This window comes from Mixophyes fleayi, chromosome 3 (assembly GCF_038048845.1).
Source record: "Mixophyes fleayi isolate aMixFle1 chromosome 3, aMixFle1.hap1, whole genome shotgun sequence".
Classification (NCBI taxonomy): domain Eukaryota; kingdom Metazoa; phylum Chordata; class Amphibia; order Anura; family Limnodynastidae; genus Mixophyes; species Mixophyes fleayi.
The window spans coordinates 19,446,945-19,474,599 of record NC_134404.1 but is presented as its reverse complement, the minus strand read 5'-3'; the positions used below and the strand labels follow the sequence as shown (position 1 = coordinate 19,474,599).

At 42.4% G+C, this 27,655-nt stretch overlaps 1 protein-coding gene across 4 annotated transcripts in view; it reads right to left on the bottom strand.

Annotated features, from left to right (window-relative positions):
* The window catches only part of NCOA1 (nuclear receptor coactivator 1), a 329,252-nt gene that overhangs the window by 104,402 nt on the left and 197,195 nt on the right, over positions 1 to 27,655 (bottom strand). For 2 of the 4 annotated variants that reach the window (XM_075201165.1, XM_075201168.1), the window contains exon 1: positions 23,835 to 23,978. The exons of the other annotated variants lie outside the window; for them this stretch is intronic. The gene's annotated coding sequence lies outside the window, so the exon portion shown is untranslated. Of the gene's footprint in view, positions 1 to 23,834; positions 23,979 to 27,655 lie in introns of those variants that run through there. 4 annotated transcript variants of the gene reach the window in all.

Sequence of the window (27,655 nt, the reverse complement as noted above, 5' to 3'; positions counted from 1 at the left end):
GAGGAGATTAATCTGACTGAACTAGCTCCCTCGGCCCCTCGTAGTAAATCAGAATACAAGCCCTAAGAGTGGCTTTTACCAGAAGAGACATTACACAGCCAGTTAGTGATGATTTCTCTGGACAAATTCCAAAGATACAAAGCACTAGGCTGCCTAGGTGTTGTTCCAAGTTCAATAATTGTAGAAATAAACATGTGTGTGAGTGAAGCAGTGATCCAACATATGAAAATGAGATTGTATGTGTATAAAGCAATGTCCATTGCGTGTTTTATACCACACACGTGTAACTCTTAGGGGCAGATTTACCAAACCTTTTAAAAAGGGAAAAGTGCAGGAGGCGTCCATAGCAACCAATCAGGTTCTAGCTATCATTTTCTAGAATGCACTAAATAAATGATAGCAACCAATCAGTTTGCAGCTTCTATTTAGTACAGTCTAGATAAATGATGGCTACAATCTGATTGGTTGCTATGGGCAACACCTCCACTTTTCCTTTTTTTTAGATGTTTTGATAAATCTACAGCTTAGTAGGTGTGGGTCTCACCATCACTAATAAGGTGCCAATTAGGCCATGTTAGACCTTACGGGCTTCAAATTACAGTGCGTATTGGCCTAAAGACCTCCCATCCCAAATAGAGGCCGGTTAGGACGGAAGAATAAAATGCAGTCAGATGATGCTCAGTCCTGCCTGTCCGAGAGCACTAGTGGTGTCACTTTGGATCGGTCTAGCCCATACTTGCCAACTTTTCCTCATTGGCTTCAGGGAGATCCTGGGGGGAGGTGGGCATGCGGGGGGCCGGGGCTTAATGAATCGCAAAATTTTGGCCACACCCCTAAACGGGTGTCACAATTTCGGCCAATTACAGCAGGAAGCTGGGCTACCCGCCACTTATCTATTGCTGGTGCAAGAACCGGGAGGTTGCCCTGCTCTCCCGGGAGGTCTCCCAGAAATGCGGGAGTCTCCCGGACATTCCGGGAGAGTAGGGAACTATGCTTTAAAGAAAAGCAGCTAATGAATCTCTAGAGACTGAAGTGTCTTTTACGTTTCTGTCTCCAGTACTGAAGTCATGTTGTCTTACCTGTCAGTCTTTGATTAAATCTTGGTCTCCATGAAAATGGCCACCTCCATAGGCATCAATACATGGACATAGGACACAATTTCTGAACTGTGTCATCATGCCACAGATGGTGAAGCCAACCACGTCTTGTACTGGCTCAGCATCAGGGAGAATGCCCGACTCTTCAGGGAGTGAGGGAGATCACCCCTAGTTCAGGGAGTCTCCCTGACATTCAGGGAGAATTGGCAAGTATGGTCTAGCCATATAGCCAATTCTTTTTGATTTTCCAACACCACATATGTGTGCGGCCATATCTCACAAAGAGCAGGCTCCAGAGACCATACAGATGTCCCCCCGCCCCCCCCCCCCCCCCCAAAAAAAAATAGAACACTTTTGGTGCTTTCAGAGCTTGCAAAAAGTGTCTGTCTGTACAGATATTTCATTTACCATATTGATCAATAAACCTCAGTGGTTTCATCCATCCAAGCTATAGTCACAGCTATTGGATTATGAAACTTTATTTAGCTCTTGGTCCACGACGAAAGCTCTTTGATCCAAGAGCAATACAGCTCTGCTGCCCAGATTTAGCCATTAGTCTATTGGTGTACAATGTTCTATCCAGCTCTAATCCTTCACCACAAGTGTAGGCAGCTGATAAAAGTCTTCTGTTTGTGGAGATACTTCTCATCCCCGGAGGTTACCTCCTGTTCATACTTACTGCTCTGCAGGTGAGGTGTATCTCCTCCGCATGTCGTCTCTGGAGCTTTGCAGGGTGTTTGCACAGATTTACCGGGGATTACTCAGCATGCACGGTGCTCTGTATATTTAGGACGCGATTAGTGTGTGCGGGATCTCTGTAACCCAGCAATGAAGGTAAACACAGCAATGCTGTAGACTCAGAATGCAGCAGATTCCTGACAGACAGGAGAAGCAAGTGAGGACATGAAACATAATAAGCAGTCAAGAAGCAGGTCTTAGAAGGAAGCCATCAAAAGTAAAACTTTCCAGAGTTCCAGAAAGTGGGGGAAAGTCATACAGAGAAAGGCACATTAATGGGGTATTGTGCCACCTGGTGATGTCTCAGTGGGCGTTGTTTAGGGGCATTGTGAGTGGCCCCTAAATACAACGCACAGCTGTGTGCTGCAAAGTGCGTTTGTGGGGTAAGTTATCACTAAACTTTTTGTAAACATTTTTACAATGACATTTTTCACTGCAGAATTACGTGTGTGCAGGCTCAATGCCCGAGAGCATTTTAATTGAGATCAATCTTTTTATCTCTACATTATTATTAAACCTCACTAACATTAATTTCCAATAATTTCCACTCAATTTTTGTCAAGTAACAAGGACACTGCTACCCCTCCTCTTTCTGTGTGAGCAATGGCACTGAGCAATGTCACTGGAGAGTGACAAGAACACTGCTACTCCTCCTCTTTCTGTGTGAGCAATGTCACTGGAGACTGGAGAGTGACAAGAACACTGCTACCCCTGTTTCTGTGTGAGCAATGTCACTGGAGACTGGAGAGTGACAAGAACACTGCTACCCCTGTTTCTGTGTGAGCAATGGCGCTGGATCTCCTGGGGAGGGAGGTACTTATGGAATCCAAAACCCTCAAGATCCGACAACGCAACAATGATGTTTTGCCTCGATTCAGATCCGAGGACGCGCAAAAGTAACGAGCCGGCCCTTTGAGCCTACTCGGATCCCCTAAGGTCGGGTGGGCTCGGTTTTCAGAAAACTCTCATCTCTAATTATCAATCCTGCAAGGATTGCGAGGGCCAATCTCTCGGCCCCTCGGGGCAACGCAGGGTGAACACTCAGCGAACTTCTGACACCGCTTACTTTCTAATTGTCAGTATTACAAATTTGTGTCTGTGCCTCTTATGATCTTTAGCACCCATACATTTTTCACAGACTACTATAAGACAAAATTAATCGCCCCGTGTAATTAGTGCGAGTCATATTAATGCAGGACAGGGCAATGCAGTCTGATTATTAAATAGACAGGGTCATTTAAAAGTATTTTTATATTTGATGGATTTTATTGGTCCGGTTACTGGTATGCCCGACGGACGGATTGTTGGACAGTTACTGGTTGGTATGACCCATTCTGTGTCCTGCCGTTTGTCGGGGGCACGCAGAATGACAGCCTCCACTGTGTGTAAGCGACAAGGGCACTCTAAGAGGAGTGTGTATCAGGTCACTGCACTCCCTTCTCTTTTAAGCTTTGTCAGTTTACTTCAATGATCTCAGTAATTATATGTTTGATTCATTAAAGCTGGGATACATTTCAAACAGCTCAATCAGGTGAGCAATAAAAAGCTTAACGGTTGATGTTCCCACCTAATATGTCGTTCCCCCCCCCCCCCCCCGTCCCACCCCCCCCCCCCCCTTCTAACATCCCTTCTGACAAACCTACTATTAAAGGACAGGAAACCAGAGCTTGTAAGGTGGAGGAGAATACGATAAGCAGTTCGGCAAGGACCAATGCTCCTCATATCACAGTGAGGATCATTTACCCTTTTGTTAGCAATACGTGGGGAACCATTTAACCTGGACGCAACATCATATCTTAGATATAGATCTATATCAGAGTATCCCTTATCCCAAGCATTTGGGAAATCGCATCCCTTTTGGGCTGACAGAACACAACCAAACAACCCGCCCTCAACAGAGGTGTCCTAACCGAAACCAATCCATGGATTTGTGGATTCATGGACTACAACTTGGACCTTTCAGCAAATAGGCCCATCTTATTCACCGGTCATACAGGACACAGGAACACCAGCAAAAAGGGGGGAAACAAACAAACAAACAAAAAAAAAAGACAAGGTTTCATAAGTGAAGAACATTTTAAGATAATTTAGATATTTATCAAAGGGCTATAAACCCTACGGTCAGAGACAACGGGTGTGTTCACCGCCGATAGTCCTTCACCCTATACGTCACAGGGTGACTGCCTGTGAGCGTACTCTGCAAGCGGAAACCTAGTTAACAAGCAATACCGCCGTAATACTTGTTGTATTGTCGCCATATAAGGATGCCAATAGCAGGAGAAAATGAATGAAGAAATTATTCTTTTAATAAAAAGGTTTTTTTTCAATGTACAATATTTTTTTCTTAATATTTTCAATCTATTTGCAACCATTTAATTTTGGCAAGCAGAACCGAGAGCCCAGGTCCGTGCAAGCCGTCTTGTCTGCACACTGCAGGGGGTAAGTTACTGCACCGCAGCCCCACTCTCTGTTGTGATTGGTGGCATTGCACGGCAGGGGCGGGGCTTCACAACACAAATATCATCACTAAGCCCCGCATCCGTACAGGATACAGGAGGCTGCCTGCACTTCTGGGAGAACTCTCCGGAATTCAGGAATCTCCCGGACATTCTGGGAAAGTAAGCAGGTATGGTATGAATAATTACAGCAAACCCCAATACTACAAACATTCTGCTATAAAACAGCCACTTACCCCAAGCTCACACTATCTCTTGTCTAGGTCCTGTCATACTGGTCACGACACCAGATTAGAGACTCTATGTCAATTAGGCCACAACCGATCTTGCCAAAACTACGCCCAGATCCACCGAAATCCCAATCACTCTTGGATAATACCACACACCCCTCTGACTACCGCAAATCAGAACTGTTGTCAGGTTTGTCAAACGTGCACTACTGAGCTTGGATAAGGACGGCCTGGGCTGCCTTTGTGTCCTAAGCCCAAGGTTACCTACCCAAACTCCGCATTGTGTTCCTGTAAGTTTCCAAGCAATTCCTATCACATATGTAAAAGATGAAATATGAAGCGAGTGGGCAGGGAGAGAGCGGGCTGGGCAGGAAGGGGTTAAACCGATCCCGTCCGTACCACTAAATGTGGAGTGGGAAGAGATGACCGTGCCTTAGCTGCCTAATGAAGTGGAAAGCAGAGAGGCCGCTAAGAAATACCGGAGAGCGCTGCCCCGTCGTCAAGGCCACTGTTGGGTTCCTTCCCTTTGTACTTCCCGGGGATTGTCTGAGCTGAGGCCGGCTCTGAAATCCCTAACGACGGACCACAAAGGAGAGAAATCTGCATTGCAGCCCTGTGCCCAGTGCCTACACTCCTTCACTCTGCAGACATAAATAAACACAGGCCTCAAATGACCCCAAGCTAACAAAAGGCAGCGGAGAGGCCAGAAGACATGAACCTGACCGTGGGAGAAGACCCTGCAGCACTTTATCAATATATAACACACCGGTGATAATAGGAGTATAATCCATACTTGCCAACTCTCCCAGAATGTCTGGGAGACTCCCAAAATTCGGGTCAGTCTCCCGGAGAGCAGGCAAGGCTCCCGCATTTCACTGGCCAAAATAACGCTATCTGCGGTGAATCGCGTCATTTGGGCCAATATAACGCGATCCCGCCCCCTCCCGTGCTCTAGGCACCAGAATCTGGGGGAGCGTGAATATACCGTGACAGAGAGAAGGTTACTCTCCCTTGTATTATGTGTATGTATTGTGCCTGTTTCTCCAACATGCGTAGGTTATTTTTGCTTATTTTGCCTAATTGAGGGCACTCATAGGACTATGATGTAAGATTAATAAGTCAAATGAAAGTAAACCGGATTGGAGGGCAAATGCACACAACCACCATTATAATAAATAACAAACACACAAAAACAACAGACATCCTACATCCCCCGGAATCGGCGTGAGAAAGCGTCTACAGCTTCAGGAATTCCAGCTATCATTTATCTAATACATTGTAGATATTGATAGAATCTGATTGGTTGCTATGGGCAAAACCCCCATTTTTCTGGTTTGGAAGGTTGGTTAAATCTACTCCTACATCTCGCAATACAGGTGAGCGGCTGGTTCTAGCAATAGGATTGGCTACACAACACAATACAATGTTTGGGAATGGATCATGACAACTCAAGAGAGTATAAATGGATCTTGTTACATTATCTCATTAGGGAGAAATAAGCTATTAATAAAACAAAGGGTTTATTACTCCGATTACCAATAACATATGATAAAATAAATGCTGTATAATTACATTCCTACTGTTGGCGTGCAGGTAGCACACTATGCCGTAGCATGATGCCATCACCGCGTTCATTCTTGGTGATGGACACCGTGGTGTAGTATCATCCCGTCAAGGGGGTGGTGGGTGTCTCAAAACAGCCAACCCAATTTCTAGAATCATGGAGCTGGTTCAAGAAGGTCATTCATTTTCATACATGGCCCCAAATCACATCCAGCAGAAAGGATCATACCAATGAATGTTTTAGTTTATATTATTCTGTTTTTTAAATAATATTTCTATTCTTACCTATTTTACTTGGCGCTCCTATTGGTTTAGTGGTCTGGTCTTTTAATATTGAGGGGTTTTGGCAATTGCCTCTTGTAACGAGCAGACTGGTTACATCTAATGATACAGTCTAATTTTAAGAATCAGTAGCACCTAGGAATATTTTCTTTGTTGGTATACCACAGTTTACAATCCCTAATAACCTACAGGCCTTTGTATCTCATGTTCTTATGAAGAAACAAAGCCAGCAGGTTTACAGCTATCGTTAGGAATTTTCATACCAAACCCCAAGGGTCCCGGGCGAGGGCTCATTTGTTTGATAAACATCCGAACAAACAGCATGGCCCCGATGAACGTGATCTAAGGATAGTCCTAAAGGACATACACAGCTAGTTCTCTAATTAACCTGCAGATCGTTGTTATCTAGACAACACTCTTGAGACCAGAGCAGAAGTAATGAGGACACCAAGTCTCATAGCTACTACGTGCAGACCAGAAGAAACTCTGGGGTAACAAGGAGGAGTCTACCTCTACCGATCGAGATAAAGACCCCCAACAAGCAAAAAACACACTGACACCAAACAGCTGCCCCCCAGGGAAGAGTTATAGTAATGGGAAACTCAACGAACTGAAATCATCTTGGTTTGAAGGATTTGTCTTTCTTTAGAAAGACAAAAGCCTACGAACGTGTACTCATCACATAAGCTGGGTACACACTACAGGGTTTTTGTCCAATAATTGGCTCAACCAGCCGACATACGACCGCTCGTTCAAAAATCGCCAGCAGAATTTGACTAAGTGTTCACAGAACCAACTACCCTAACCACACCACAGAGCACAATGACCGTAATCCTCCCAGCTCTACGAATAAGACTATAAGGGAGAGATTCAATTTGGTGAAATGTTCAGCTGTGCCTATTGGCAGCCATTATGGTAGGAATCTCCGCTCATTTTTCCTGGGCATCTCTATGGTGTGCGAGAAAAAATATGCAGAGATTCCTGTAAAATCTCAGATACGATGCGTCTCATTGGACGTTCTGGAGACACTCTGCACCCAACTGAATATTCCCCTAGATGACAAACAAGACAAATCTACAAATACAGTGCAGAGTGCAATCACTTGAAGTTCAGCTACAATTCCACTCGGCTGGAACTCGGATGAACCCCCGTCACCTGCCCCCTCCACGGACTCTGGATCTGATCGTATAAACCGCAAATAGCAGATTCCAGCAATTCTGCCACGGTGCAGTTTGGCAAACAGGTAACTGCAGGGTCTCAGCACTAAGAAACAAGTTACCGAAGGTCACATTAAAAGTGTGTAATTTATGGCAAGGACACAAGCTGAGTGGTGGTTTCTGAGTATCTGCTTATATGGACTATTCCTTATAATCCACCCCAAGGGAGGTATTCAATTGTCAGCAAGTTTTTTTTGTTAAGTCATTTTAACAACGTTTTTTTTTTATCATTTTCGAGCACGTTAACTTTACCCGCGATTCAATTCCATTTTTAACGCTCAGTTTTTTTTCATGAAACGGTCCTCTCGCGCTCCAGTAGAAGGTCTATTGAAAGTATAGGGTGTGCTAGAGGCAGCCGCGTTAAAAGCTATTCAATTGTTTTTTAGCACGGAGCCTTAAACAGGAAAATATGCTGTTTTATCTCGCGGCTCTGATAAAAATAAAAAACCTAAGAAAACTATTTGAATTCATGTAATAATGTAAAAAAAAAAAAAAAAAAGTTAAATCTATGTTCATCACTAATGTCTAACAAGTAAAAGTTGATTTTCTTGTGAAAAAATAATGAAATAAAAAAAAACATAAAAATAAAAATAAAAATCACTCATTAATTATATTTATGTATGTTTTTGGTACAAATATGAATGTAGTAATGTGTTTTGACATGGTACAGATGATTCTATGTTAAAAAAATAGTTCAATAAAAAAATATGCTAAAGAAAGTACTGTAATGTAGATATTATCAATGTGTAATGCAATCTAATGTATGGAAATGTATGCAAAACCTTTTTTTGTGTTATACATGACAGCGTTTAAACTCCCCCTTCACTCCCCTAAAAACTCACAAACACAATGGTTAACGCGAGGGGGCAGCGTTCACTCTTTTTTAAATTGAATTGCCCGCGTTTTCGCGCTGCGCTAACTAAAACCGGTTAGTGCAGTTAAAAAAAACAAAAACTCCTGCGGGTTTTTAACGCCATGGGGAAGAAAAAAAAACTCGGATAATTGAATAATGAGTCATTACGTGTCATTTTGACTGTGAGCTCCTTGGGATAGTATCCCCACCATGCAAGTTTGTTATACTGGCCACTCAGGACAGTCCATCACTTGGCCTGAGTGACAGGATCCTTTTCCAATTTCACAACACAAATGGGAGACCAAATTGGCCAAATCTGGACGTTCGATACTAAAGGCGACAGACTTCGCAGACACATCTGAAAATTGACCACTCGATTGCCCTCAGATCGTTTTTGGGCATCAACTTTGCTTTGGCAACACAAATGAGGAAAACTTCTGATGTCAGAGCCGGTATCTCTTTCTGTGCTCCCAACAAAATCACTTCTGACCTAATCAGATCCTCCCTTCAAACTCACCAGCTTGTTGGAACGTTTTTGATTTGGCCGTTTACTCTGATGCTTCTTGATTTGTGATCTACATATAATCAATGTAATGTAAACATCTGAGAATGGCCTCGAGGTTCAACATAGCAAAAAGGACCCTTACTGTATAGCCAACAAGAAAATTAAGGAACATTGTGCATACCTAGAAATTATGCAGGAAGGGACATATGGGATTTTAAAATAGTTGTTTTTAGAGCAAATTACATTATGAAATATACTCCTGTACCCAATCTGTTATATCCTGCACAGTAGGCTCAATTTTCAACTATACTTAGAACAGAAAATTATCTCTCTCTCTATCTCGGTTTCTGGTTTAGATCATAATGAAGTGACGGCGAAATGCGTGGAGGTCGCAGTGGAAGAGGTCACACGTGTTTAGGATTCTGGTACCGGTAACATTCACCAGTGTCGGCCTGCTGGTGATCGGCTTTCATGAGACAGAATATCTCCTGTCGGAGTATGTTTTTTCTTTAAGCCTTTGATTTTATCATCCGAAATTAAGAACATCTGTAAAACAGCCTGTCCTGAGGAGGAAAGAAAATTATATCGAAGAATGAGGTAGTGGAAAAAAAACCCCAAAAACAACTAACTAGATCTTACACAACGTTTCATGAAAAGGGTCAATGTTAGTCTATTGATTAGGTCACTTTCCAGCTACTAACATCCCAATCTCGACAAATAAAGTACCCATCACCTAACAGTGGCAGATCCAGAGGGGGGCGGTTGGGCTAAAATCAAAAACCCATCAGTCGTATGAAATTACCAAAGATTGCTACATATTTCTCAACAGATATCGCTGGGTTTTCACTAACAGGGTTTTATTACTATTTTTGGAAGATAAATATGTTTCAGAGTCATCGCTTGACAAGGGCTACAGAAGTCAGACCGTCGAAAACATTATTTCTATAGAGCGCAACTGAAACGTGTGTAGGAGAGAAAAAGAACATAATCAAATCTAAATTGCAACAATTGTCTAGATTTATTTTTACATAAAATATACTTAAAAAATAATTAGACCATAACACTCCTTTGTAATAAAGGTCTTCAGTTTGTTAGAAGTTTATTATCTTATTCATTTTTGTAAATGTTCAGCAAAATATGGAATAATAAAAATAAAATAAATTAATATTCTCAAAATAACAAAACCAGGCTCTTGGAGCCCAGCAGAGTCCTATTATAATAGAATAAACCATTGTTTCTCCTCTTAGAACAGACACTATGTGAGCACTACAGCCTGCAGTGTGTGTTAGTCCACTGACCACCGGTCTGACCAGTCCTGGTTATTGTGGGTAATATTCTCCAACATTTTGCTATATTTATTGCACATCTTCTACCCGGCTACGTCTTAATGCCACCTGGCTGGCAAAATTTTCTGGGGTGAACACTGAACAACAATACATATTGTTGGACACTGAGAAACATGTAATCTCACATATGAACTTATTTACAACCTTAGCCAAATATATATACAATAAAAATACACTTAGTCCAAACATTCCGATTGTACAGTTACATACTTGGGCCATGTGTGCGCTGGAACTGTAAGGGACAGCTGTTCGTGTTAAACAATGTAATTATGGATCCGCGCAGATGGATAATACAGGTCTAGCACCTGAATGGCGGCATGCAATCTGATCTAGGCACACTTTACAGCCCATTACACAACACAATAGACACACACAATAATCACAGATCAAACAGAACAGCTAGAGCTGAAGAAAACTGATCAAGCTACATTTTTTGTGTGCAAGAATAAACTTTTGAATTGGTTCAGTGATTGAGGGGGTTAAAAAAAAAACAAAAGTCTTGATTGAATATATCATTAAACCCTTTCAGTATGTTGGCTCTTTAATTCATTATCACCTGTGAATATTAACTTACCAAACATCCCAATATTCCTGATTGGAAAATCAGGACTCGTTAGGCCATGCCTCCAATCCCCTTAAACCACACCCATTTCACACAATACCACACCCCTTTTGACAGATAGAACAATATAATGGACGGGTAATTCTATTTAAAGTAGAGATGGGCGGGTCCGGTTCCCCGAGAACCGAACCCACCCGAACTTTGGGTATCCAAGTACCGAGCTGAGGAGCTCGGTACTCTCCCGCCCGCTCTGAAATCGAGGTCGAACGTCATCGTGACGTCCTCGGATCTCGGGGTTCGGTTCTCGCGATACTTGAAGATTATAAATACACGTCTCCACAGCAATCCATCGCCATTTGACAGAGGGAGAGAGCAGGGTGTAGTCACAGGCTGATTAGAGCAGGGACAGAGAATCCAATATTCTTCTTGCAATTGCTCTAACAAAAATCGCTATAGAAGAGAGGAGGATAGAGGTTTATAATTTTGTTTTAATATTTGGCACTCCCCAGTGCTTTTGGGGTGTCCCCCATAATTGTGCATAAATATTTCTGGCTGTCAAAAGTCATATCTGTCAGTAGTATCTACCAAATAATTTATCAATGTATCACCACCCTCACGGATCCTACCTCTCCTTCTTGTAAAGGGGGCGTGGTGTCGTAAAACGCATCCCTTGGGCACAGCTACGCAGCGCGATGGTGCCACTGCGCCATTTTGCTGCAGGGGGGGTAGAGAAAGTAATTTTGCCTTGAATGGTGTCATTAAGGCTCCCGTCCACATCACTAGGAAGTAACCGGGATGTGGGAGAAATGCCTGCTCTCCCAGGGGTCCGGGAGACTACCCGAATTTCGGGAGTCTCTCCGGGAAAGTAGGCAAACATGACATGGATCTCGTTGTCAGTCATCGCCCTCTGGAGTTAAGTATTGGTCTGCCATCTCTAATTCTTATGGTATGGTAGACCATTCTGAAAATGGGTCACATGACACAAATGGGTGTGCCCTTTTGAGTACACATGGACAGACAGATGGATGGGCAGCACGGTGGCTTAGTGGTTAGCACTTCTGCCTCACAGCACTGGGGTCACAAGTTCGATTCCTGACAATGGACTTATCTGTGTGGAGTTTGTATGTTCTCCCTGTGTTTGCGTGGGTTTCCTCCTGGTGCCTGACATGTTTCCTCCCACACTTCAAAAACATACTAGTAGGTTAATTGGCTACTATCAAAATTGACCCTAGTCTCTCTTTCTGTGTGTGTGTGTGTGTGTGTGTGTGTGTGTGTGTGTGTGTGTGTGTGTGTCTGTGGGTGTATGTTAGGGAATTTAGACTGTAAGCTCCAATAGGGCAGGGACTGATGTGAGCGAGTTCTCTGTACAGCGCTGCGGAATTAGTGGCGCTATATAAATAGCTACTGCTGCTGCTGATATATGAGCACAATACGTGACTCTTGCTGAAGAACGGTTCCATCTTCGGGCGCAACTTATTTTGCAAGAATACAATATCTTTCACATTGCGAAACAAACGGCAAAATACTTCTGAAGAATAAAAAACAACCAGTTTACATATTAGGGAACTCAAACCCTCGTTACTATTTCTCTTAATAGCAACAGTCACAAAGGGATGCCACAGAAACCTCAAGAGACCGTACAGCCGTTAATTACTATGTTTATATCAACACATAATGAGGGTCTGAGAGGGGAATACATGTAATGTCGTATTGTGGCGCGCAGCGGTGGATTTAAGGATCTATAAAGGGTTTTTTTTCACTGTGTAATTTAATTCTCTTGGCGCAGGGGGAAGCCTGACATGTTCCATTTGTTTGACTTGACATTTTTGTCATTTGTAGGTTTTGAAATAAAAAAACGACCATAATTTCAGCAGAAGAGCTGAGAGTTGTTGGGGGAATGCAAGATCGATACAGATACAGAGGACATGAAAGAGGAGGCGTGAGGGGCAAAATATATTCTAGATATAAACAACATGTTTACGCAAGGAAAACAGTGGGGTACAATTACAGTCAGTAGATTTACTGCCAGAATAAGTTAGTTGTGTCCATCCATTAAAAAAAATAAACTAAAAGAATAAGGGGTAGATTCAATAAACCTTCTAAAAAAGAAAAGTGGACATGTTGCCCATAGCAACCAATCGGATTAGAGCTACTATGTTCTAGAATGTACTAAATAGCTAGAATCTGATTGGTTGCTATAGGCAACACCTCAACTTTTCCTTTTTAGAATGTTTAGTAAATCTATCCCAAAGTCTCATTAAAATGAATTTTATGTACAGTAGACATTAATATCCTGATTAAATGTATTTTTTTGCTGGGGGGTGAGGGCTTGTAATTAATATCTATATTAACATGTGACAGTAACTGATTGTTTTTTCCTGTCCATTATTTTGTGACTTTATATTATACATAAGTATCGGACACATCCTGCTGCGTATGACAGAGCAGAGCGGACCTAGACCCGTATTCAACAGGAGACGTTTCTTCAGAGTTGCTCCTATTTGAATACAGACGTGCGTATCCCGAATTACGTGCGTTTAGAAAAAAAAATTAAAATAAAAATAAATTTCTGTTCATTTTGCGTGTCTTAATGAATCAGGCCCAGCGTCTGAAGTGATTATAGATCAGATGCTGTGTAATAATGGGCCGGATAATATACATGAAATAACTGCAGGATGTATACTTCACCCACTTCTAAGACCAGAAACACAAATCTGCGGTATGACACTGGCAGAGGTAAATGTTTCTAAATGGCATTTTTAATTAAGGGGTTATCTAAATATATCCACATTGCACTTTTTCACATGTGTGCAGCAGGTGGGAGGAGCTTCTCTCACTGAGCAGGCAGTGAGTGGCTGACAGCTCAGCAGACTTGTTCAGCAAACATTGCACTGTGCGGATTGGTTGATTCTTACACAGGTGCAGGGCCAGTGATGTCACAGCAGCTCCAATGACAGCAGATACTAGACTTTTAATAAACAAAGACTGCAGCAAGAAAGTCAGCTTATTAAGAAAAAAAATAGTTTGCCAACTTTTTATATCCCCTCCGTGTGGTACTTTGAAGGACCCCCTAGAAACACACAACTCTTATCTAACAGCAGTAGAGGTAGGAACAGAGAGATTTCATTACTGAGAGCTCAATGGGCCCGAGTCATTAAGGAGAGCAAAGCAAATAAAAGGAGTAACTTTGCACCTTGGCAAAACCATGTTGCATTGGAGGGGGGAGGTCATTTTAAAATGTGGGGACAGATGTATAGTTGGGGTAGGGCATGTCCTATATACTTTAAATTTCAGTATAAAAAAAATAAAGCTATCAAGTATTTGTGTGCTACATGAAGAAGCAGCCAATATTATCCCTACATGAAAAATAATAAACTAATTTGCACCCCTTGCATTGTAACATGGTTTGTCCAGGAGCAAATGTACTCCTTTTATTGCTTTGCACTCCTTAATGACTTAATGTGTCCTACTAAAAAATAGGAGCTGAGGAGTGAACGCAGTCCCTGATTGGATGGATCCAGTTCCTGTCCGACCATGTGACCCATTCGCTTTACTCGTCCCCTCCTGGCAAATTCAATTCTTTAATACAGCTCAGTTTAGCACATTAACCATGGGAGATGGGAGGTATTATGTAAAAGTTGCGGTGTTTGCCCCTTTTCCCTAGTAAATGGATGTAAAATACTATCTTATGTTAGCAAAACCAACTCCGCACAAAACCAGGTATACGGGTCTGGTCATACAGAAATGAATCAGAATGGTTTACGACAAGGCATATATAGCTTGGCATTATGCTAAAGAGCCCCCACCCCCTAAATAATAATAATAATAATAATAAAATTTTGGTAGAGGTCTCCTTTAAATGCAATAAGTGCAGCCCTGTAAGATGTATTTTACAGGCGATGAACTGTTGATCGGGGCCCCTTGATCTGTAGTTGAGCTGCACAGAGGTTTGTTCTTCATGAATGACAGGTTAATAGCCCAGAAAATAGCCCCGTGGTCTGCATGACTGTACAGGGAGATCTCATCTGTCACACTTGTGTTTTGTATGTATTGCAGCCGACATGTGGGATGAAGACTCTTATTTCACAAAGGCAAACACTCCCCCAGATAAGGAGCTGGACCTTTAACCTGACCCTGCCACAACACTAAGACTACTCCTCTCCTCCTTATCCTGTCCAGAGGACGAGCGCGCTGCCATCCTAACAATGACATATCTGCTAGGAGTACTAAGGCTGGGTACACATTACAGGCTTTTCAGCCGATTGTCCGGCCAATCACATGATAAAAAGCTGTTCGGGCAGATATCACATTAGAGTGTTCGCTGCAACAATTATCGTTCAATGTACTTTGTATCGTTTTATTTCATTTTTAAAGCAAACTAAGGGGCCTATTTATGAAACCTAATTTTTATGTTAGAACATACTTGCCAACTTTCGGCAAGTGTATTCCGGGAGAGGGGCGTGACTAGAGGGCGGGAGGAGTCGTCCCCACGCAGAAAATGCCGTTTTGTCTTGGAGGCGGGGCCAAAATGACGCGATTCGCATCATTTAGGCTAGGTAGTTGCAGGATGTGGGAGACTTGCCTGCTCTCCCAGACATTCCGGGAGAGTTGGCAAGTATGTGTTAGAATGAATAGACGCCAATTGAAATATTTGCCTAATCTATCAACAGTGCATTATATCATAGCTATCTGCTGCTTTGCACTTTTTTCGTAATACATAGCAGTCCCCACAGATGTCTATAGGGACTACTATGTACCACAATTTAACAATGAAAATGGAAATGGTTTTACACATACGGTAATGTACGCCAGCTCAGACTGCCGTACATTACTGTTTCTGCTATTTTTCAGCACTGTTCAGCTCTGCTCCGAAGAGCAGATATCTACAGCGCATGTGTGTAGGGATCACATGATCCCTCCCTGTCACACAGCGCATGTGTGGAAGGATCACATGATCCCTCCCTGTCACACAGCGCATGTGTGGAGGGATCACATGATCCCTCCCTGTCACACAGCACATGTGTGGAGGGATCACATGATCCCTCCCTGTCACACTCCGCTCTCTGCAACAGTGAAGCGCAGGGATTCTCATGCCCGAGGTGTTCAGACGGAGTGTGCGCACAAGGCTAAGTTTTTACTCCACATGAACAGCAGTTTACCATGACCACTGTCCCTGCTGAAGTTTTTTCCTTAAATATGAGAAATAGTTCAATCCTTATCAATGCGATAAGGATTGAAAACTATTTTTCATTTTTTGCGGCTGTTGGTAAATGTGCCCCTAAAAATCTTATTCAGCGATGAAATGATGTCGTTCCAATCCTGCAGTGTGTAAGCACTCAGCACCGGCAGTGTCCATAGATCTCTATGGAGTGTGCAGAGTCACCATCTTTTCATCCGATGGTTATGACGGATGAAGAGAACAGATCTGACGGTAAACTGGATATAGTGTGTACTCCTGAAGAGGAATGCCGATAGGGAGGTTTTTTTTTAGTTTTTTTAGTCGCTGGTAAAATTGCTAAAAATATTGTATCGTTATAATCTTCCTGTAGTGTGTACCCAGCCTAAGTCTTCATTCCGCTGTCCTGGTGAGGTAAATTAAGGGTAAATTGGTAAACTGCCATATTCACCACACACACATGTGCCCACGTTCACCACCCACACAGACATATGTGCCCATGTTCACCACACACACATACATATATATATATATATATATATATATATATATATATATATATATATATATAAGACAGCTCTCATATTATCTCACTTTCATGATTAGTTGTAGCTAAAAATTAGACTAACTCGAGCTGACTTTTTGGAGAATATTGCAAAAGTCTAATTTAATGAAAGTATGATACTGAAGCGATTGGAGGTCAGGCTTTGATGTGACACTTTTGCAGAGTGCAACTCACTGCGCTGCTCTAGAACCCTAAGGTCACTTCTCCTGAAAGCAAAGAGTGGACGTGCACTAGGAGTAAGACCCGAGGCTCACTGGAGGAACGACAGAGCAATCTGTGGCGAGTAGATCCTCTGTACTTCAAGTAAACACAATGTGGAACATGGACCTGCGTACTACAGGCTGAGCAAGCAAAACACGTACATGTCTCCTGCACAAAGGTCTTCAGATAACACAGACACAGAGTCCTCCAACAAACACACACTGTCACTTGCTCTGCACATCACACGTTACATGGTAATACTCTGCTGTCGGTAGACGTGTGTGTGTCCTGGGGGGCTCAGCCAGACTCCGGCATACATGGTGACAGACCCTTTCCTGTTTCACTCTGCACCTCTGTGGTGGACACACGTCTCACGTGTCTGCCCCCTAAGTCACATCAGACAGTCCCTGCCCTTTATATTTTTGGGAGAGGTATTAAGTGATCTGTGGTGTTTGCTGCTGGTCTATGATTTTAACAAAAATGTGTTGTTTTTTTAAAAAACATTCACATGAGATGCACAAAAATTGTTATTAACACAAATATTGTATTGTCTCACGATTGCATAATTTATAATACGTCTACACCATAGAGCATCATACCTCCAACATGCTCCGATTTAGGCAGGAGAGTCCTGATTTATGGGAACTGTCCCATCGTTCCAATTATCAAGACTTTTGTCTTGATTTGGGGACAGCTGATGTCCCTTTAATGCTGTGTGTACCAGCGGCAGGTTGGAGTTAGGGCGGCCCAGCACTTTCTGAAGCGTGGGGGCACCATCAACGTGATGTGGCACACCCCAACCTAGCTTGATGTCACCCCCTTTCCTGCGGGCACTGACACTTTGCACTCTGCCCAAAATTTTAAACGTCGGGAGGAATGTAACACTTAAAGCACATACAAACTTAAAAGCTAAATTGTGGATTTTGCTATGGAAAGGTGCAAAAATAAAAAAGTGTGAAAAGTGTATACCAAGGAGGGAGACATTATTGGGCTGAACGGATATACCTGACAGTTTAGCCCATCAATTCCCTAGAAACCTGCGCCCTCCTGAATATTAGTCGGACAGCGCCTCAGTGATGTCACTGGCTCCCAGAAATCTGATTGGCTGCATTTTGCACATAAAATTTATGCAGTTCACTGGACCACGTTTGAAGGAATCACTTGACTGGACTAGGAACAGGGTGGCTAGCGTATATCTCAGCCGCTGTCTGTGCCCTGTATACATGTTACGTTATATGGTTGTGTATATTGTTTCAGCAGTGTGCTTAGGTATGGTCAGGTTTACATAACATGGCGCCCTAAATACATGCTCCCCTAGCTGCCCTGGTACCCCCATGAGAAGCAATAGTCCATGTTTGGGCCCCTACAGATTAGTTTGCATCTTGAATATAGAATTTTTAAATAAAACGATTTTGCCATTGAAGGAATATGTGGTTCGTGTTATAGTCATTTAATGTTTTACGGCGTATGGGGCTGTTGGTATTTTTCCGCTTGTGGACAAGGCCCTCGTCAGGACCTGGCCTCACTGCTGAGCTGTCTGTCAAGTTCTCAGGTTCGAGTCCTGGACAGGAAATAATCTGTAGTCCCGATATAAAGCAGCAGAAACATCACCCTGACCCATCTTATATCCATCTGCTACTGAACAAAACAGGGGAGCTTCAGTCTCTGCAGCTGAACTAAAACCTGTTTACAAAACAAGTACACAAAAATGAAACTCACATCTAAACCAAACAGTTCCTGGTTCAATGGGCCCCTTTGAAGTTGAGGCCCTTAGGCATGCGTCTAGGTTGCCTTGCCCTAGATAAAGGTTTATAACGGCAAACACACCAACAAACAGTCCCAGCCTTTTTCCAGTCTCTGCGACATAACGTTGCCATTTTAATTCCAGGCATATACTCAACACAAACTGCAATGTACTCTTGGATGAATATATACGGCCAGGCCTAAAAAAAAAAATCAGATTATATTCGTATTACCCGGTGAATGACCTACAACTCTCAAGAATCTGGACATAAAATGCACGGCTCACGTTTCAGCTCCCAGAACCCTTTTTTAACAAGGGATTTTCCCCAAGGCTGCTGTCCAATGCATTAAGTAGCATGCAACTAAACGCCTCTGCAAAGGTTGCCTGGCAACCTAAGTGGGAGTTGTGTCATAATAAGAGCAGTCGTCCAGGTAACAGCTATAGGCTGCAGACATAAGCCCTAATGCTGGAATTAAGGACCTGCGCCACCATCAAACGTGACTGCGCAGGGCGAGGAGAGTCCACCACCGACTAGAGTCAGTCCGGCTGCCTATTCCACATGTGCTGGGATAGAAAGTGTATCAACCTTTCTCCAAAACCACAAGTGACTAATGTACAGTAGAGAAACCCAGAGGATTTCTAAACCGGTCAGCCAAATGCAGCTGTCACTCCCCAGTGCGCAGTTTACTTGTGATCTGCAACCAGCTGTGTCCTCACGCTGGGCAGGAAATGGTTAAATGCTGCATCAAGAGCGAGGAGGGGAAGCCCAGGCAGCTGCAGGGTTAATACTGATAGAATGTTCAAGTATCCAGTATAGAATTTTCAAGTATCCAGTATAGAATGTTCAAGTATCCAGGATAGAACACTCAGAAGATACACGGTTACCGTTAGTGTTCTACAAGAGCATTGGTGCCAGCTGGTGTGCTGGGACTTGTAGTTCCACAAGGGCCTCACACCCTGCCATAAAACCGTACTGAACACAAGGTCAAGCAACATGAAATTAACATTCCCAAAACCACTTTGTGACATAACATATTATTATTGTACAAACTCACAGCTGGAATTGGATTCCATTCAAACTGCAAATCCAAGATTCCTGTACCTATATCTGATCCGTGAACTGTAGCGTTCTCTAAAGCAAACCACAGCCAGTTTGCAGTTACCATATATAAACTTGCAATTTGTCACCACCTTTTGTGTTTCAGCCTTGTTTTACGGCATCGGGTGGGAAGGTAAGGCCCGCTGCCCACAAGTGTCAAAAATCTGATTTTTATTATTTTTTTTTTGTTAACTCTGCTTGCTTTCTACACCCCGACCACAATGGCAAACGCTGGTTACTACCACATGTCCCCTGTAATTGCGTTTGGCATGCAGGGTCACGCTTTCCTACTGGGTAAAAAAAGCTTTAAGAATTGAACCTGGGAATGTCTATTCCCTTCTTAACACTGGTGAAATAAAAGGAACGATCAGGATTATAAATTCCTAGATGCATCAATAAATCCACATGAAATGTGATTTTACCAGGACAAAGTATGATAAATAGCCATAGTGGATTAATACAATATAATATGATGGATACTAGCAATAAGGTGCTTGGCAAACCATAGACGCCATCACAGCTATCCGTGCTCTTAATCATCGCTGCTTTACTGTAGATCATCACGGAACAGCCTCAGGGGCCTCATCATCATCATCATTTATTTATATAGCGCCACAAATTCCGCAGCGCCGTACAGAGAATTCACTCACATCAGTCCCTGCCCCATTGGAGCTTACAGTCCAAATTCCCTAACACACACACACACACACACACAGACTAGAGTCAATTTGTTAGCAGCCAATTAACCTACCAGTATGTTTTTGGAGTGTGGGAGGAAACCGGAGCACCCGGAGGAAACCCACGCAAACACGGAAGAAGTGCACCCATCGCTAGAAAAAGTGGAGGCAGTCATTTTGGGGGATACACCGATACTCATTAGAAGAGGACCTTTTATTTCTATAGGAACCGGTAACCTCATGAATATTAATCAGCTCTCATGAATATTAGTCATTAAGGGTAGGGCAGGTTCTACCGTTATACAAACCTGAGCGGATGCAATTGATTAGGGGACACCCACTTGCCAAAATAAGAAGCGGGGGGGTGGGGGTGCAATGCCCGAGAGGAGGGGGGCAGCAGTTTAGAGGGGCACTGCTTAATGTGGGGCCTCTATTATGTCACTGATTGTTGACAACTTGATATTGCAGATTGAATTCCCATGAACATTGGGTGCAGCTTACAATATGGCCGCCTCCACTGGCGACAGGTGCTCTTTAAACATGCTGCAATTAAACTCCTCGGTTAGCCAGAAGAGCCAGTGAAGTAGTCCGTGTGACAAGAGCCTTCATGTCCTGCGAACCAACAACACTCTCAAAGTGCTGAAACAAATCACCTGTACACACAGTTCACGTTTCTCACGTCTCACGGATTAAATCTGCTTTGTTTTTTGCACTTTTCAGACGTAAATACAAAAAAAGCTCATTAAATAGTCAGATGAGAGTCAATGTTCTAAAACGCAGCATCTTAGGATGTGGCCTCATTCTCCGGTGTTCAGTACAATCCCTGGTATTGGTAGAAGCACAACCCATGAGAGGCGCATACAGAATGCAGCAACAACACATCACCGATACTCACGTCAATGTATCCGCTTCTCTGGTGCAAACAGCACAGCAACATTGTTTCAACAAAGCAAAAGTATCATCATCATCATTATCATTTATTTATATAGCGCCACTAATTCCGCAGCGCTGTACAGAGAATTCAAGAATGACGGTTTCTCTATATCGTATTGTAGCAAATAAGGAATGAGGCAGACTGAGCTCAGACTTATCTCTGCACGATGAAATAACACGGGTCAGCTAAAATCTTCAGCTCACAAGTAGATAAGATGAAAACAACAACTTGTTTCTTAATCAGATAGGCAACAGAATAACAAATTGTAAATCATAGTATTATTGTGGATATATATATATATATATATATATATATATATATATATATATATATATAATATATATTTACAGACACAGAGTGGTGGTAGTGGGCAGGGCCATCTTAACAACATTATGGGCCCCCGGGCAAAGCCGTGCACTGGGGCCCCTATAGATATAGATAGATATAGATAGATGTACTTGCTCAGTGATCCTTGAAGGTTTTTTTTGCAGGTTTTTTCTTTTGCAGGATTATTTATTCTAATTAAGAGCCCTGCCTATGGGGCCCCTTGCCGGTGGGGCCCCCGGGCACCTGCCCTTCGTGCCCAATGGAAAAGATGGCCCTGGTAGTGGGGGGGGTATAAGGGAGTATGTCATACCGCCTCTTCTCCTACTGCCTTCATTGTAACACTATCACATTCCAGTCACTTACATTCCCATTACATTTTCCATACAGTTAGTCAAATGCAATGCTGTCGACATAGGTAAACACTAATCACTTTATTTGAGTCTCAGGGTTCCAGTTACCGCACTCAGCGGTCTGTGCTTCACAGCATAACAAAAATTGCCATATTTTTTATTTATATGGATGCTTATTAAAAGCGCAGATTTTTCAGCACAAGGTACTGTCATTGTAAAAAAAAAAATAAAAAAAAGTTTAAATAAAAAAAAACCCCATTGCAAACGCACGCATGAAATACAGCAGGATATTGCTCAAGATGTTTGAGCAGAAAAGTGAATTTCTGTTTTCATAACCTCTGTCCTGCTCAATGGAAATAGATACGGTGGGGTTAAAATACTTTACAAGGTACAGACTTATAAAGAAAAATCTGGAGTCTGACACAGAGTTTAAGGTTGACAGTGAGGGGCTGCCTCAATCACAGGTTACAGGGACAATATCACAGTTTGCGACAGCAGTTCCACAAACACGGTCACGCAGGACCTCATTCACAAACACCAGAGACACATGTACAAGTCCTGGAACTACATCTCCCATCATGCTCTCTGACTCAGCAGGCACTTTATAGGTAAACTCTGCAGGGTGCGTTATACATGTAGGAGAATGGATAAAAATGAATCCTTGTTTCATGGCTGAGCGGGAAAGCTAAGGAACGGTTTTAAAAAAGTGTCCTCAGCAGCAAATCAGTGCTTAGAATACCCTGCACGTTATGCAAAAATCACCACGAGGGCCAGAGGGCCAGCACTGCGTGGGTTAAACTGGGTGCTGGAGAGGATTCAAAACACTTTAATCTTCTGGAAACCAGGCACTGGCCTACTTACGCCTTCCTCTGCCAGGGGAGAGGGGGGGGGGTGGCTGTAATTCATAGCACAGCTGAGGTTTTGCTGGTCGCTCAAGTAGCTGAAGGGTTAAGAATCTTCAGTGGCCCAGTGGCTAAGAGATATATTGTAGCCCATCTCATCCTTGGTGCTGAAGAGGTTAACAAGTCAATGCCATGCCCACCGCTGCCCCTCCACTTTTGTTGTTAAAATTAAAAAAAAGGGGGCTATGGGTGGGTGGGCACTTCTCCGCCAGAGATCTGCAGCTCTGGCCCATATCTCAATCTTAAAAAAAACCCCAGCTTATCCTCCAGCAGCACAGACAGGGCAGCGCACAAAGAGTTAACATCCAATTCATAAGGTTTGCAGATCTCAGCAGTTTAACCTTCAACACACATAGGGTTATCCTAAAACAACCAGATCCCAGCCTAGAGCTCCCCTGTGCCCCCAATAGCTTCCCCGTAGGCGGATTAACTCATGGCAGACCCTTTTAACTCCTTAAGCTCTGCAGCTTCTCTCTCCAGCGTTCTGCGCTTTCCCCACGATTCCAGACTGCACCTAATAGCGCATCAACATCACCACCCCCTTAACCCTTCACCACCGGGCGACCAGTGGGGGGCTGGCTGGGCAGGGGCGACGTCTGCCCCCTCCCGGGCCGGTCCCACAGTGGGCTGCCTCGAGCTGGGTTAATGGGCTACCTGCATTTTTCTTTTTCCTTTAAAATGTTCCTAATAGGCTGCTGAGCCCAATCTCACCCCCACCGGGCTGAAATCTGCCAGCCCTCCCCTGCCGGCGACACACGCCGTAGATGTCAAGCTCTTCTGCAAGGCAGCTCTGACCTCTGCTGCGCTGAAACAGTTAAGAGAAGAAATGCAATTCTCACAATATCGTGGCCCTAGCCCATGCACGCACCATCAGCATAAACATGGCCCCAAACTAGACTTTCCCCCTTTCTATACGTCCGCCTGCTCCTCCGCTACCATGCAAAATAAACAGTGCAACAATAGACAATGAATAAAAAAAAAAAATGCAGCCAAATAAATGTGCATCTTACATTTGCCCAGGTAAATCGCAGAACGGTGCATCAGCGGATCACTGATAGGGGCAGGCTGCTTTGTCATTGAGGCTGTCCTGTAGATTGCTTCCTTCTCTCAACGTTTTTGCTTTTTTTTTTTTTTTCAGAGATCTTTCCCAGAGAACTCTGGGTAAACTGGCTATACAAGTTCCTTCTCATAGTGTTTACAATTGCATCACAGAACTTGCAGCTACCCACCTTTTAAAGGGCCAGCCTGGCTGTCGCTGAGAAAAAAAAAAGTTCATTGTATTTCGTCTAAAAAAGTACAAAACGCAGTTGCCATGAAGGCTACAGATGCACTTTATTCATTTATAGTTTTGTCGTTTATTTTATTACTATACTTCTTTATCTTTCATGCATACAACAGATGCATGGCATTAACCGTATCTATTGCAAATGCATCATTATCACAGCAATTGATATATACCAGTAAATCCGTCTACAGTTTCTGCATTTTATCGCCTGAACATGTTACAACCCCATTGAGTTGCTTGTATATAAATATTGTTATTGCAATGCGTTGTTATAATGTGTTGAACAAATAGAGTTACAAAATAACCAATAAAGTCTTGTAGTTATTTTGAAAAAAAAAAGATAACTTTGTTATTACATTTTAGGTATTTTGTTTATATAACACTTTATTAGGTATTTTTCATTTCCTTTCTTTATAGAGTCATTTTTTTAATCCTTTCTTGTACTTTGTTCCATTAATAACTGTGTATTAATATTATATAGCTTGTATGCTCTCCCCGTGCTTGCGTGGGTTTCCTCTGGGTGCTCCGGTTTCCTCCCACACGCCAAAAACATACTGGTAGGTTAATTGGCTGCTATGAAAATTGATCCTAGTCTCTCTCTCTCTCTCTCTCTCTCTCTCTCTCTGTATATGCTATGGAATTTAGATTGTAAGCTCCAATGGGGCAGGGACTGATGTGAGTGAGTTCTATGTACAGCGCTGCGGAATTAGTGGCGCTATATAAATAAATGATGATCATGATATTGGTCTATTGTACAAATGTAAAATTAGTGTAGATCAGTAGCGTACACATGTAACGGGTTAAGTGTTCAATCTTTTGCTTCAAGACCAATAAAATGTATTTAAAAATAACAGAATTACAAAACACAGTATATGGGTGATAAGTGGGGAAGTCATATAAATCATAGACAGCATTTAATAATAAAATGTGATACAATTAGATAAAAGGTTTCCTTGTGACTTCTGGACAATGCAAGTTAATATTACCCGCTGTAGTTTGCTTACTGCACACACCGTTCCTGTATATTTTTGCATATTTATGTCACTGATGTCTGTACTATATTCCACAATATTTACATTTTATTTAAACTTAATGTTTCCTTCCCATTTTATTAAGGAATACCATATTTTTTTTAAATCCTTTTCTTGTCATTTGCTAAACTGCTTTATTAAATTGATTCCCTTTACATGTTTCCATCACTTTGCAGCCTCTGATTTCTATAACTCCAGAGCGACAGATGGTCAACAACCACCTTGTGCATCAGCCGACCTGACAATAGATACATAGTAATAATATGAGGTCACTTTCCGTACATAGCGGGTCAGGGGGTCACTGTCTATCTGTTGCAGCATCGGTTCTCTGCTTGGCATGTTGGCAGAGTGAATCGAGACACTGTGTTCTGACTCTAAGGGGATATATTTAATAAACTGTGCATTTGAAAAAGTGGAGATGTTACCTATAGCAACCAATCAGATTCTAGCTGTCATTTTGTAGAATGCACTAAATAAATAACGAGAGTGGGGTTTTCTAGTGCCTGGAAACCCCCCTCCAAGCCTGGGACACTGTATAATTAAGGTGACTGGACACTGCCCCCGCTTCACACGGCTCTGCTCGAAAAGAGAGAGCCGCGTGCACCTAACAGTAGTGCGCGCAGCATTGCCCATGTATATCATGGGGATAGGAAGAGTTGGAGAGCACTCTCTAAAATTATAGCCACGCCCCCATGCCCCCTCACGCCCACTGGCAGCGTGGTGTGGAAACCCCCATCTGCAAATCCTGCGTTTGCCCCTGGGGGGGATTAATCAGTTTACTTTCATTCTAAAGATTGCCAAAGAAACGAGGTATCATTGCCTTATCATTATTGCCTTATCATTCATCGAAAGAACTTGGGCATCGTTAGTGGAATGACTTTAGAGATGAAAACTTCTACTGATTCCTTAACGGAAAGAGACCAGGAAATGAAACTATCACTGCTTACTATATACAGGTACAAAACAGATAGTTTAAGCACTGATACTACCTCTTTAACCTGTCAAATGCCAGAATATCAAAGTGCTTGGGAAAATTGGATGTAAAATAATCATACCCAGAAGAGCTGCATTATGTGGATTATCTGTCCTTGCCATTAATATTTTTTCACAAATCACTTATGTCTAAGCAATCTAATTTTGTGACGTACGAATTGGAATTAACGGAGCATTACAGATAGGTATCTGTGTGGATGGGGAGTGTTCATAAAATGGAAAGTCAGCAATGTTATTGATCTGTACAGGAGAAAGAGATTTTATTTCCAGTTTCTGAGCCGTGTGATTAGGCTCTTTCCCACCACTGTGTTCTAAACTGTTAACAACGCATTTAACATTTTAGAATGTGGAACAGACTATTTCTCACTCCAGTACAATAGATTACATTGGCAAAATCACCACGCATTGAAAGCACAAGTAAAATGCATTAAAAACCCATCACAAAAACTAACGTTAGTTTTCACGCATTTTACCAATGCTCCCTATGAATTTGTGCAAATTAACCCATACAGTGGGCCCAGAACTAAGACCTTATTTGTGAACTTGCAAAAATATTGGGGGGTTTTCCCCAAAATGAGACGTACAAAACAAAAAAGGAACATTCACATTTTTCCTGGCACAAAATACACAGGCTGAGGGTCTGTTACATATATAGAAATTGTAAGGTTAGCAAGGAGTTTAAGTTGGGTAAGACTAGGGTTCAGACTTAGGACTTGGGCTTGTGATTGAACTATATAAGGTATAGGATGACTTTAATGTAAGATTTACGTTGGGGCCGGTCCCACGCTTAGAAGACCATCTGGATAAATCCTACGTCACGTGGAACTCTCTCCCATAGAGGCCTAAGCTGTGCTCATTATTACAAATGAAAAAGGAGTTGAAATGAAGTGCGGGAAAACTCACAGACACGCGTTTCACATAAAGTGGAAAAAACAAACGCGTTTCACATAAACAATTATTATGGCCTAAATCATACACCAAGCACCCAATGAAGACGATACAATTGGTCTTTAAACGTTGGAAGTCTCAGCATAAAAAAAACAGGTATCTTTTAGGGGTTGAATTTTGTGAAAATGCCAACAAATTATAAAAAGATTTATTCAACTAAAAAAAAAGAAAGACCCATCAGACCTAATAAAAATATAAAATTTACTTAGCTCATGTCCAAAATAAAAAAGTTATTTCTTGTCAAAATGATAAGACAAAAAGAGTGAAAAATTAGTGGGGTATTATATTAAAATGACTCACAATTCCTATTACATAACCTATTATGGCTCATTCTATGTGCAGTTCCTGTATTCTAGCACTTTCAAGGAAGACACAGATTTCATAGATCGTGACACTTTCATAGAGTACATGTTTTATACTTACACCACTTCCTAAAACTCCGTTACTTGCATACACTATGAAATGTTCATTCAGATATCAGCTTATTTCATTACCACAAGTTGTAATATCAGAATGTCTGGAAAACTTTTGCAAAGTACTGAGTAAGAGCCCTTGCGGGGGTATTCAACTCTCA